The sequence below is a fragment of the Panthera leo genome, chromosome D1, assembly GCF_018350215.1.
Source record: "Panthera leo isolate Ple1 chromosome D1, P.leo_Ple1_pat1.1, whole genome shotgun sequence".
Lineage (NCBI taxonomy): Eukaryota > Metazoa > Chordata > Mammalia > Carnivora > Felidae > Panthera > Panthera leo.
In genome coordinates, this window is record NC_056688.1 from 107,677,831 (window position 1) to 107,689,182 (window position 11,352).

The 11,352-nt window shown below is 56.6% G+C and overlaps 1 protein-coding gene across 1 annotated transcript in view; it reads right to left on the reverse strand.

Annotated features, from left to right (window-relative positions):
* NRXN2 (neurexin 2) overlaps positions 1-4,908 on the reverse strand; it is a 79,973-nt gene extending 75,065 nt beyond the window's left edge. The window contains exons 1-3 of the mRNA XM_042905340.1: positions 4,851-4,908; positions 4,131-4,160; positions 1,729-1,797 (exon numbers count right to left, since the gene is read on the reverse strand). The gene's annotated coding sequence lies outside the window, so the exon portion shown is untranslated. The remainder of the gene's footprint in view (positions 1-1,728; positions 1,798-4,130; positions 4,161-4,850) is intronic.
* Between the last annotated feature and the right edge of the window lie 6,444 nt (positions 4,909-11,352).

Below are 11,352 nucleotides of genomic sequence, written 5' to 3' on the forward strand. Positions count from 1 at the left end.
ATCAGGGCTGACACTTGTTCACCTCCCATGGTCAGGGACTACGGAGCCCAAGTGCCCCCAGCCAAGCTGAATGTGGCCAGAAACCAGTTGTTGTGGTCCTGGACTTCTAAGAGCCATGAGGACCAGAGCAGCTGCCTCATTTCCAGGCCCGGCTCGGAGCCCTCCTCTGGGAAGGTCTCCAGCCCCCTTCTGCCCCTCCCTACTCTCCAGCACTACAGCTGTCTGTTCTGCTCATTTGGCACTTACTGCCTAGTAACATCTTGTACTGCTCCCTTGAGAGGAAGTGTGATGTGAGAAAAAAGGCCTGGGCACTAATGCTGCCTCTTCCACCAGCTTGGTGACCTTGACCAAAAGGCGGATCTCTAAGCCGCAGCTCTCTCCTCTGGACAAAGGAGCTAACCACCGACCTACCTCGCGGGCTGCTGTGGCATCTAGAAAGAGAACAGATGGAATGAAGCTTCATAAACTATAAACTATTCGACTAACAAATGACTCTTGCACTGGTAACTTTCTGCGTGTGTGTGTGTGTGTGTGTGTGTGTGTGTGTGTGTGTGTTTGTGCGCGCGCGCGCTACCTCTTACTCTCGAGACCAATGAATAAATTAACTCCCCTGGACAAAGTCTGCACTTTTCCTACACCTTGCATGTACCACACTTTCTTGTAGCCATTCGTTGGAATGTCAGTGAGCCCCTTGACAACAGAGACCATTCACCCATCGAAAATAAATTTGCCAAGCACATGCCTACACATGTGCCGGGAGCTGTGTGGAAGCACCGGGGAGGGTGTCCAAATGAAAACACCCAATCGCTGTCCCCAGGGAGCTCAGTCGGCTGGGAGAGGCAAACAGGTGAAGTGACAGTTAGGAGGCAGGGTGGCGAGCGATAAAACGGACGTGTGGACCAAGGGGACACCGAGCGGTGTCTGGGTTTGCTTGGGGAGTTCAGGGGAGACTTCCAGTGTGGATGGCCTGGCTGCTTTGTCAAGAGTCGGCTGAAAGAGATACCAGATAGTTGGGGAAGAAAGGAGGGATGGCAGAAATCCAGGCCGACAGAACGGCACGTACCACAGAACGCGGGCGGGATTCGATAGCCCCAGGGCTTGGCACCCGCGGGAGCCCCTTGACGGTGGCTAACTGCCCATAAACTACCTAGGAAAGAGACTCCAAGAGAGGCAGGCTCGGGGAGAAAAAGGAGCTTAAAACCCATAGCCCTGACACAGGCTAAAAGGCCCCGTGCTGGTCTCAGGGGGTTGGCGAGCGTCCGTTTCTGCATCTGTAAACCAAGGGCAATGAGCCCTTCCGCAGAAGGTTGTGAAGGTTCACTTAGGTGACCCGTGCATAAGACGAATGCCACATCTCCTAACCAGAATCCCCCTGGGCGGGCCCCTAGCAGGCTTCCAGAACTTGAGGGTTCAACGGAGGGTGTACCCTGCCTCCCCGTCGTTCTACCAGACAAACAGGTACTTTCTAGGGACGGGCCTGAACAACTGCCACAAAAAGACATCTCTTTGTCCTCGAAAAAGGTCATTAGGACGGCTGGGATTTGGGGAAAAAGTGAAGGTTTGTGGTCCTTTACACCAGAGAGACAGGCCCAGCAGTCTTCGTGGACCTCAGATGCGGTACAAAGGGACATGCTGGTGTTGACTCAGCTGCCCCCACCCCCCACCCCAACGCCAGGAAGTGCAGTTCTGCAAGGGGCGAGGCTCTCTGGGGACCGGAGGGTCACTGACCTTTCGTTGGCTGGTGCACATCGCCGGCTCCTCCTCTCCCGGCCCCCCCCTCGGAGAACAGTAAGGACCCTACTGGAGAAGCAGAATTGGGGAGTCAGGCATGGGGGGGGCTACCCAGCCAGTCCCACCCCAGCCTCGAGGTGATGGAGGGCCCTCTCCGGGGCTGAGGTCCTGCTTGGAGGTACCGGTGGGGCAGGGGTGCTGCTCTGGGGACTCACTTGCTTCGGGGCCTCTAGGGAAGGAGCCAGATGACAAACCGAATCAACCCCACAGACCCCTGAGACCCACAGCCACCAAGGTCTGCTCTTTGCCCAGGGGTAGAAAGACCACGGGGAGGGAAGAGTGTCCATTGTCGGTTCCGGTTCAGGAGCTCCTTCGTCCCAAGAACGTGCAAACAGGCCAGCCCTCAGGACTGTGCAGGCCCCGGCCTCCACCTCCAGCCTCTCCCTGCCTCTCCCTGCCTCTCCTCCCCACTCCACATCTTTGCTCATCGCACTTCCTCTGCAGAGACTGAGCTGCGGCTCTTCAACTCCTGCAAAAGCCTGACACAGTCTCCCCTCCACCAGAACCTTCTGGATTCACACGCCGAAGAAGACCTCTTGTGTCCTCTGCCCATCCTCAAGGCTAACCTGGCTTTTGGTCTACACCTGGCTCTCTTACTCGTGAGTGCTCTTAATGTCACCTCTGTCCCCTTCTTTGCCGACCAGGTCATGGGGCTTCCCAGGGGCAGGGCCACCATTTGTTTGCTCTTTGTCCCTTGAAATCGTGTCTACAGCAGGGCTATGCACACCGAAAGGGGTTCTGCCTGGCTGGACTCATCACATGCATGGGGAAGGCCTTTCTCAGGGATGGCTTCCCACTTCCCCCCATGGGCTCATCAACCCCTGGGCCTCCTCTCCAAAGGCCCCTGCGGGCACGTCACCGCATCTGGGTTCCAGGCTGGCTCGCGCTCTCCACCCACCCCTGCCAGTGACTAGTGCACTCAGCGTCTGGCTCCCAGGTGTCCACGCCTATTGCCAGACCCCACAGAATGCCTTCTGGAGGGGCACTCAAGAACGGAGTTGAAAAGTCCGTGTCTGAGCCCCCATTCCACCTCAATCCCAAATCCCCAGAACTAAAAGCTAGAATAACACCTGAGCCGTGGGCCCTTCAGGGGCGGGGGCGGGGTTCTGGATCTTCCAGGTCTTTCTCTATGACAAAGGTGAGCCACAGCCAGCACCCCCAGAGCCAGGCCTTGAGAGGCAAGAAGGATGTGAGGGAACCGACCAGGTCCTGACCACCCCCTTGGGATGTCTCCGTTCTCCACAGTTGTTGCCATAACTTCACATCCCTGTAAGAATCTCAGGCTCCTACCTTCCCAGACTTAAATCCAACCCCAATTCCAGATCTGAGTCTCTCCCTATGGCCCAGTCTTCATCCTGCAGGCCTCTCCCACCTGCAGGCTACAGACCCCATATGGAAGATGAGGCCTCACAGAGCTCTGCCCTCGTCATGGGGAGCGGTGCAAAAGGGTCTAGAATTCCTGAGCTCAAGAATCAATGACGAGGACACCCGGGAGGGGTCAGCACTGGGAGGACGGCAGTCAGGACCCCTGGGCTGTCAGGTTTGCTTAACAAAGCTTGTTGCTTTTTAAAGATGCTTTTTAAAGATGGGAGGGACTTGGTTGAAGGGAGGCTAAAAATAAAGAAGCAGCCCCAATGGCACCACCACCTAAAGGCCACATAATCACTAATAAGTCACCTCATCTCTCTGGGCCTGAATGTCCTCATCTGTCAAACAGAGTCAAGAGATGTGGGTGAGGGTGGACGGTGGGACAGCTGTGGGAGAGGGGACACCCTGCCCCTCCATTTCCCCTGCCTCTTCCCTCCTCACTGCCACCGTGGAGAGAGGGGACATCCCCGCAGCAGCAGGGCGAGGCCAGGGAGGCTGCCTACGATTGGCTTTCTCCGGCCCATGCTTTTTCTCTTTTATTTGGGTCCGCAGAAAAGAAAGAATGACCAGAATGAGTGGAAGGAAATAAAACACCACCATGAGAAGGAAAAAAGAAGATACGCCACCAGGAAAACGCAAAAAGGTGAGGCGACTTGAGACAACGGCAGGAGTTGAAACATCTCTTGATGTCAGAAACCAAGGCGCGATGAGGGTGGATGGAGCGCATCAGGGAAGGTGGGGGGGAGGGGAGAGCACAGACGGGGGGTGGGGCCGGCCCCCCCCCCGCCCCCACCCCAGCACCCGGGGGAACATAACATAAAGACGTGACAGAGGAAGCAGGTAGGAAAGGCAGGAAGGAGGCAGGACAGGTGGAGGCCGGGGAAGGAGAACAGGGGGAGGAACAGAAAATCCAGGCGCAGGTTGGGGGCAATCCAATCCAATCCAATCCAAACCAGAACTTCAAACCATACCTTCGCTGTTTAACGTCAGGTGAGCCGGACCTTGGAAAGGGGAAGGAGAGAAAGAAAGAAAGGAAAAAAAAAAAAAAAGAAGAAGAAGAAGAAGAAGAAAAAAGAAAGAAGAGGGGAAAGAAACAAAGAAAACACAAGTCATCAAAATCAGCCAGAGAGAGGGGAGAAAAAAGCTTTTGCTGCCACAATTTAAAAACCCTTTTTAACTTGTGACAGACATCGGGGGAAAGCCCTCAGCCCGGAAGCTGAGGAGAGGGGCCCGATGCCGGAAACAGAGGGTGGAGGGCACGAGGGGCGGGGAGAGAGAGACAGAGAGAGAGAGAGAGAGAAAGAGAGAAGGGGGCACCAGAGAGGGTGATGGGGTACAGGCAGAACCGGAGGGGGTGGGGGGGGGGTCCAGGCAGGGAGTCACTGCAAGGTGGGGGGGAGAGGAGATTTGGTTTCTTTTTTTTCTTCTTGCCGGAAAAAAAAAAAGGAAAAGGAGGAGAAGCATGAGGCTGGGAGGGTTGCTTTTTCCTTTTTCTTTTTTTCTTTTTTTTTTTTCTTCCGGGAGGCGGAGAGAAAAAAAAACAGTCAACGAGAAAAAACGATTCGGATGGAGGAGAAAAGAAAACACGACACAAAAATCAAAGCCACCTGGAGAGAGAGAGAGTGTCCTGTTAGCGTGGGATTAAGTGGGCAGGGAGGACCTCCAACCCCACCCCCACCCCATGCCCTTACCCCTGTGAGCCTGGCAGAGAAGGTGGGCTGGGCTGTGTGGAGCCTGGGCCTCGGAGGAATCTCCCCCCACAGGGGCTTTGGAAAGGCATCTGTCCAGGTCCAGAACTCCCAGCTGCCCCCCCCCCAAAAATCTCCATATGGATTGCTGTGTTCCTGGATTCTACGAGGAAAGTGAGGAAAGCGGGGCTCGGCTGGGGAGGACAGAGTTGGAGCAGAAGCAGATAGGAGAAAGGGAGACGTTGAAGTAAAGATGGGGAGCTCAGATCCTTCCATAAGGAGGACCAGGAGACTAGGGCCAGCGCTCTGGGACAGCAAGGACCAAAGAGGCCAGCCGAGGCCCACGGGCAGGAGGTCCAGCTCTCTGAGAGGTCAAGTTGACTCTACGGACCCCCTTTCTCCGGCCCGGCCCCCTCTGAGATGAGCCAAAAGCTGAATTTTGAAAATGGAAAACAGAAGCCTTATATTCAAGACCGACGAGGGCAAGACGGGCTGGGGTTTTTTTCCAGGGTTACCTCGGCCCTTTGAAAAAGCCTGGTCTAGCCCTGATCCGGGCCTTCCTAAACCTTAGGGGGAAAGACTCTGGCCCATTGGACCAGCACCCTAGGCCCCAGAGAACACCGGCCACGGAAAGCCCTATGCCAGCGAGGCTGGAAGCACCAGGTCCCACAGCAAAGCTGAGGACTCCCCCCACCCTGCATCCCAGGTATCTAGCCAGAAGGGTGGGGGAGAACAGCCCTTGAAAAGCATCCCAGTGCTGTGCAATGGTGGCCCTAGGGACAAAAGGCCAGGCCAGGGTGGTATGATCGAGGTAGAGAACTCCAGGTTCCTCTGAGATGAAGCTGAGCCCAGGATGTCTCTGCTCCAAGAGGAAAGGCAGCCAGGAGGTTGGGAAGGGGGTGGCCCGTGGTCAAAGGCCTGGCCCCTGCAGAAGACGTGGGCAGAGGCTCACAGTGCCCCCTTCTCCTCTCTTGGGGGAAAGGCCGGGGTCCCTCCCCACCTCTGCGGCTAGGCCAGTTGGGGGAGGGGCCGCAGCTGCGGAAGGGAAGGACCAAGCATTTGGACTCAGTCGCATTCCTTGCTCTGAATGCCCCCCTCCCCCGCCACAAACTTTCCCCAAGATCTACCCGCATCTACCCGCATCTACCCATAAATCCAGGAGCGACACCCAGAGCCTTAAACCTTCAGCCAGCTCTTCCTGGCAGAAATAACCTTGCCTGCAGGCTCCCATCCTTGGAAATCGAGGCGCGGGAGCTGGGTGCCCTATGACTGGCCCTCTGTCCCCCGCGGGCTTGTGCTACTGCTCATAGGGGGCAGGGAGGGGGTGGGGAGGGAGCCACATCTCTCCCCTGGCAGACCCTTCCACTGCCCAGCTCCTAGGCAGCCTCATTAGCATGCAGCACTCTCCCTCTGTCACCACGGCAACCAGCTGCTCAGCTCCCTCAGGCGTGACAGCACCAGCCATGTTGGTGAAGGGGAGGCCGGTTCCCTGCCCGGGCTCCCCACGGCTCAGCCCAGCCCGGCCTGAAGGTGCTCTCCCTGACGCCTACTGCCACTCCCTTGGACCCCCCGCCTCGGTCCCCCAGGCCTGAAATCCCTGCTCCTTCCTCCTGCCCAGCCCGCCTGGGTAAGCCCCTCCCCACATCCACCTGTGGCGTCAGCCCCTCCTCCCACCCCTGGAGAAGAGGCTGGCAGTGACGGATGGCATTACCAAGGGTCCTTTCCTGGGGCACTTTATCTGGCTGCTTCTGCGTCCTCTCTCCCCGCTACAGGAGGCTGGGGAGAAAGGAGGAGGGGCAGCCAGGCTCCCCCAAAAGGAGCTGCTGTCAGGGGCTGGGGAGCAGCCCCAGCCCTGTGACTGGGTTCCTAGGAGAAAGCTAGGCCTGAGGCACAGCGCTGGGGGTCGGGAAAAGAGGGTGAAGCCACGGGGGACCCCAAGATCTGAACTGCAACATCCAGAGCACTGTGCCACAGAGGAGGTCCCAGCCCGCCCCCCGAAACCACACCTCCCCACTCAGTCTCCTCCTTACTCTCCTACCAGAAGCCCAAGAGGACCAGCAGGAAGAGGGTTACAGGGGACAAGATCGAGAGACACACAAGCAGACACGTCACAGAGAGACACACAGATGCACCACACCTCCAGGTGTACACACACGCGTGCACGCGCGCGTGTGGGCACGTGCTGCGCACCTCCAAACCAGCAGGCCACCATGCTGCCCCCAAGATACGGCTCAGCGGTGTCCAAAGGGTCTCGTTCCCCACCTGTCCCCAAAACCCAGCTTCCCTTCTTGTCCCTGTTGGTCCTGCATGCTTGGAAGAGAACCATTCCCTTTTCTGTCCCCTCCTGGCTCCGTCACCTCTCCCCGGCAGCCCTCCTGCTTTCTTCCAGGGCCTGGTTGTTTTCCCCTCCCCAGTTCTCTCCCTTCTGCCCCTCCTTCCGCTTCCGCTTCCTCTTCCTGCCTCTACTTACCTCCTCCTTCCTCCCATCTCTCTGCCCCCTTCTTCCTCCCCACAAGCCTCTCCCTTCAGGCTCGCCCCCCGCCTCCCCTTCCTCCCTCCGTCTCTCCCTTTGTTCCAGAGGAGACATGACATCAAGAGCAAGTAAAAGTCACATCAGCACTAAATCTTATCTCCAGCCCTCAGAAGGCTGCGTCCACCCAGATACACAGACTCTCTCTCTCTCACGCACAGAGGTAAACACTGACACAGAGATGCGGACGCAGATGCAGACTCTCCTACAGAGGCACACAGAGACGTGGGCCACGATGACACAGGCGCGCACACCTCCACACACACTCGGGCACATGTGCCCAAGCACGTATGCACAGACGTGCACGGGGGCATGCGGGCACAACAGAGCAGGAGAGTCCTATGAACACGTGCACGCACACACACTCTCTCTCTCACACGCATGTGCACACACACTCGCACACGCACACACATGCACTCTCTCATACATGCACCTGCACACATACACACTCCCTCCCACAATGCACATCTGTACACACATTCTCGCCCATGCACCTGCACACACACTCACACATGCACGTGCACAGATACACTCTCACACATGCACCTGTACACACACACATACACGTGGCACACATACTCTCACACATACGCACCTGCACACACATGCACATGCACACACTCTCACACACGCACGTGCACACATACACTCTCACACATGCGCACACATACACACTCTCATACATGCACCTGCACACATATACACTCCCTCACACATATGCACACATGTACATACATTCTCACACATGCACCTGCACATACTCATACAAGCACATACAGATACACTCTCACACGCACCTGCACACACACACGTGACGCACACTCTCGCACACGCACATGCACACACATATACTACACTCTCACACACATGACACACATACACACACACGCACCTGCACACATACACACTCACCCATGTGACACACTCTCACACGTGCACACACATACTCACATGTGCACACATGTACACACATTCTCACACGCACCTGCACACACATGTGCACAGATACACTCTCACACCACCTGCACACACATACACATGCAACACACACGTGCACACATGCATGCATACACTCTCACACATGGCACATACACACACACCTACACACATACACACACTCACACATGACACATGCACACGTACACACTCTCACACATGTGACACGCTCTCACACGTGCACACATACACTCACACGTGCACACATGTACACACATGTGCACAGATACACTCTCTCACACACACCTGCACACACGTACACACGTGCCACACATGTGCACACACGCATGCATGCACTCTCACACATGGCACACACATGCACACACACACATGACACATGCACACACGCACCTGCACACACACTCTCACACGTGCACATGCACACACACGTACATACATGTACACATTCTCTCACACACATGTGCACAGATACACTCTCACACGCACCTGCACACACACACGTAACACACACATGCACACACGCACGCATACACTCACACATGGCACATACACACTCACACACAAACCCACACACACTCACACGTGACACACACATGCACCTGCACACACATACACACATGTGACATATACACACACTCTCACACACATGCGTGCACACATTCTCATTCATGCACCTGTACACATACACTCCCTCACACACGTGCACACATGTACATTCTCACATGCACCTGCACACATGCATGTGCACAGATACACTCACATGCGCCTACACACATACACACGTGACACACACGTGCACACATGCATACACTTTCACACATGTGGCACACATACACACGCACCTGCACACAAATACACTCTCACGCATGTGACACATATACACACTTTCTCACACACCTGCACACACATACTCACACATGTGACACATATACACATTCACACATGCACCCGCACACATACACACACTCTCACACACACATGTGCACACACACACACTCTCATACACGCACCTGTATACATACACACTCTCACGCACCTGAACACACATACACTCTCACACACGTGACACACATACACACTCTCACACACACACCTGCACACACATACACATACATTCTCTCATACATATGACACGCATACACTCTCACACATGTATACACACATGTTCACACACATCCACACTCACACACAATGCACACAGATACACTCTCACTCACATGTGCATGCAAATACACACACACTGTCTCTCACACATGCACTCTCTCTCTCGTTCTTTCTCTCTCTCTCTCTCTCTCTCACACACACACACGCACACACACACACACACACACACACAGATGGGTGCCTGCCCACCGGGACCAGGGAAACTGAAGACTTCCAAGGAGAAGAGGCATCTATCAGTAAGAGACAAGCCGAACCTCGGACCCCACAAGGAAAAATGGGTTCCAGCCCACACTCAAGCCCAAAGCACTTCCCTTCTTTCTTGCCCAGGACTCCTGCATCCTGGGTGCTCCCCCTGCTCCTCCCACACCAGAGCCCAGGCCCAGGGAGCTCTCAGCCTAGAGCTGCTGCATCCCTCCCACCTGCCACTTGCTTCTTGCTTCTCCAGGAAACACTCATGGGACACCTTGCCACCTGCCCTCTCGACGGTGGCCATGTGGGCGCCCCCGCGCCCCTGCCCCCCATCCCACGTGATCTTCCCCTCTCGCTGATCTAGTCCACCCCCGAGGCGGGGAAAGGGCCAGGGAAAACCACAGCAAGAGGGGAAGGTTCAGAGAATGACAGGAGCCCAGAGAGAGCCTGGGGACCGGCAGAGCCAAAGAAAGAGGTCCAGGGACAGAGCCCTAGTGAAAAAGAAAAGTAAATATAGAAACCAGAGAGAGAGAGAAAGAGAGAGAGAGAGAGAGAAGGCAAAACAAAAGACAGGAAAGAATGGACAGAGGGACTCCGAAGAGAGGCACACTCCGGCCCTTGCCCTTGCCCTTGCCCTTGCCCTCGGCCTGGGCTGAAGGAAGAAGCAGACCGCCCCTACCTACCGGCCCCGTGGGGCAGGGGCCAGGGGCCTGCCCCAGTGTCAGTCAGGGCAGAGAAGCTGCCACCCACCTACACCTGCTGCCCCGGGGACCCGGGCCCCCGCCCCTGCCTGCATTCTTCAGAGCCCAGAGCAGACTGTACGAGAGCACCGCCCCCCCGCCCGGCCCCCCGGCTGCATGGCCCTCTTAAGCCTCCTCAGCGGGGCTGGGCAAAAGGGTGCCCCCTCACTCACTTCTCACTCCTCCAGTCCCTTCCCCTCACCCTCACTCCAGTCTCCTCCCTAAGAAGAATCGCCAGTCACAGCCTGGCCCAGAAGACTGGGAGTGGAAGGGCCTGCCCTCTGCCCGGCAGTTCTCCCCAGCAAACCAATAAAGAGGGAACAGGCAAGGGGCGGGGCTGAGGGAGCTGAGAGGACACCCAGACATCCTTCCCCAAGGGGCCCCAACCATGGGCAGGAGAGGGAGCCCGCAGGTGGCCGACACACCCTGGCACAAGCCCGCACAGGGATCGATCCGCCACCCCAGTGACCAGAAAGCATCACTCACCTTCCATGGGGTGCTCCTCTGTAAGCCAGCAAGGGTCAGGAAAGGGTGAGGCAGAGAGAGAGAAAAAGGGAAGGCTAGTTAGTGAGGGTGCCGAGGACGGGGTCTCAAGGAGAGGGATGAGTTCAAGGTCCCGGTGCCCCGCCGTCCCTCCCCGAGGCCCTGACACAAGTCACCCACGCCGGAAGGCTCTGCTAGGGACAACATAGAGACAGAGCTGTTCCCTGAGTCAGTGCCTCACACACAGGGTCACACGGTCCAGGAGGACCCACGTCTCATGGTGCATTTCAGGAAACTGAGACCCGGGGCAGGGAAATGAGCGCTCAAGGTCACATGGAGAATCAGAGGCAGAACCAGGCGCAGCAGTCAGGCAGTCTTGACTCTCCCAGGCACAGCTCCTCCCCTGCCTTCCACTGTGGCTCAGAGACAGATGGGGACACGC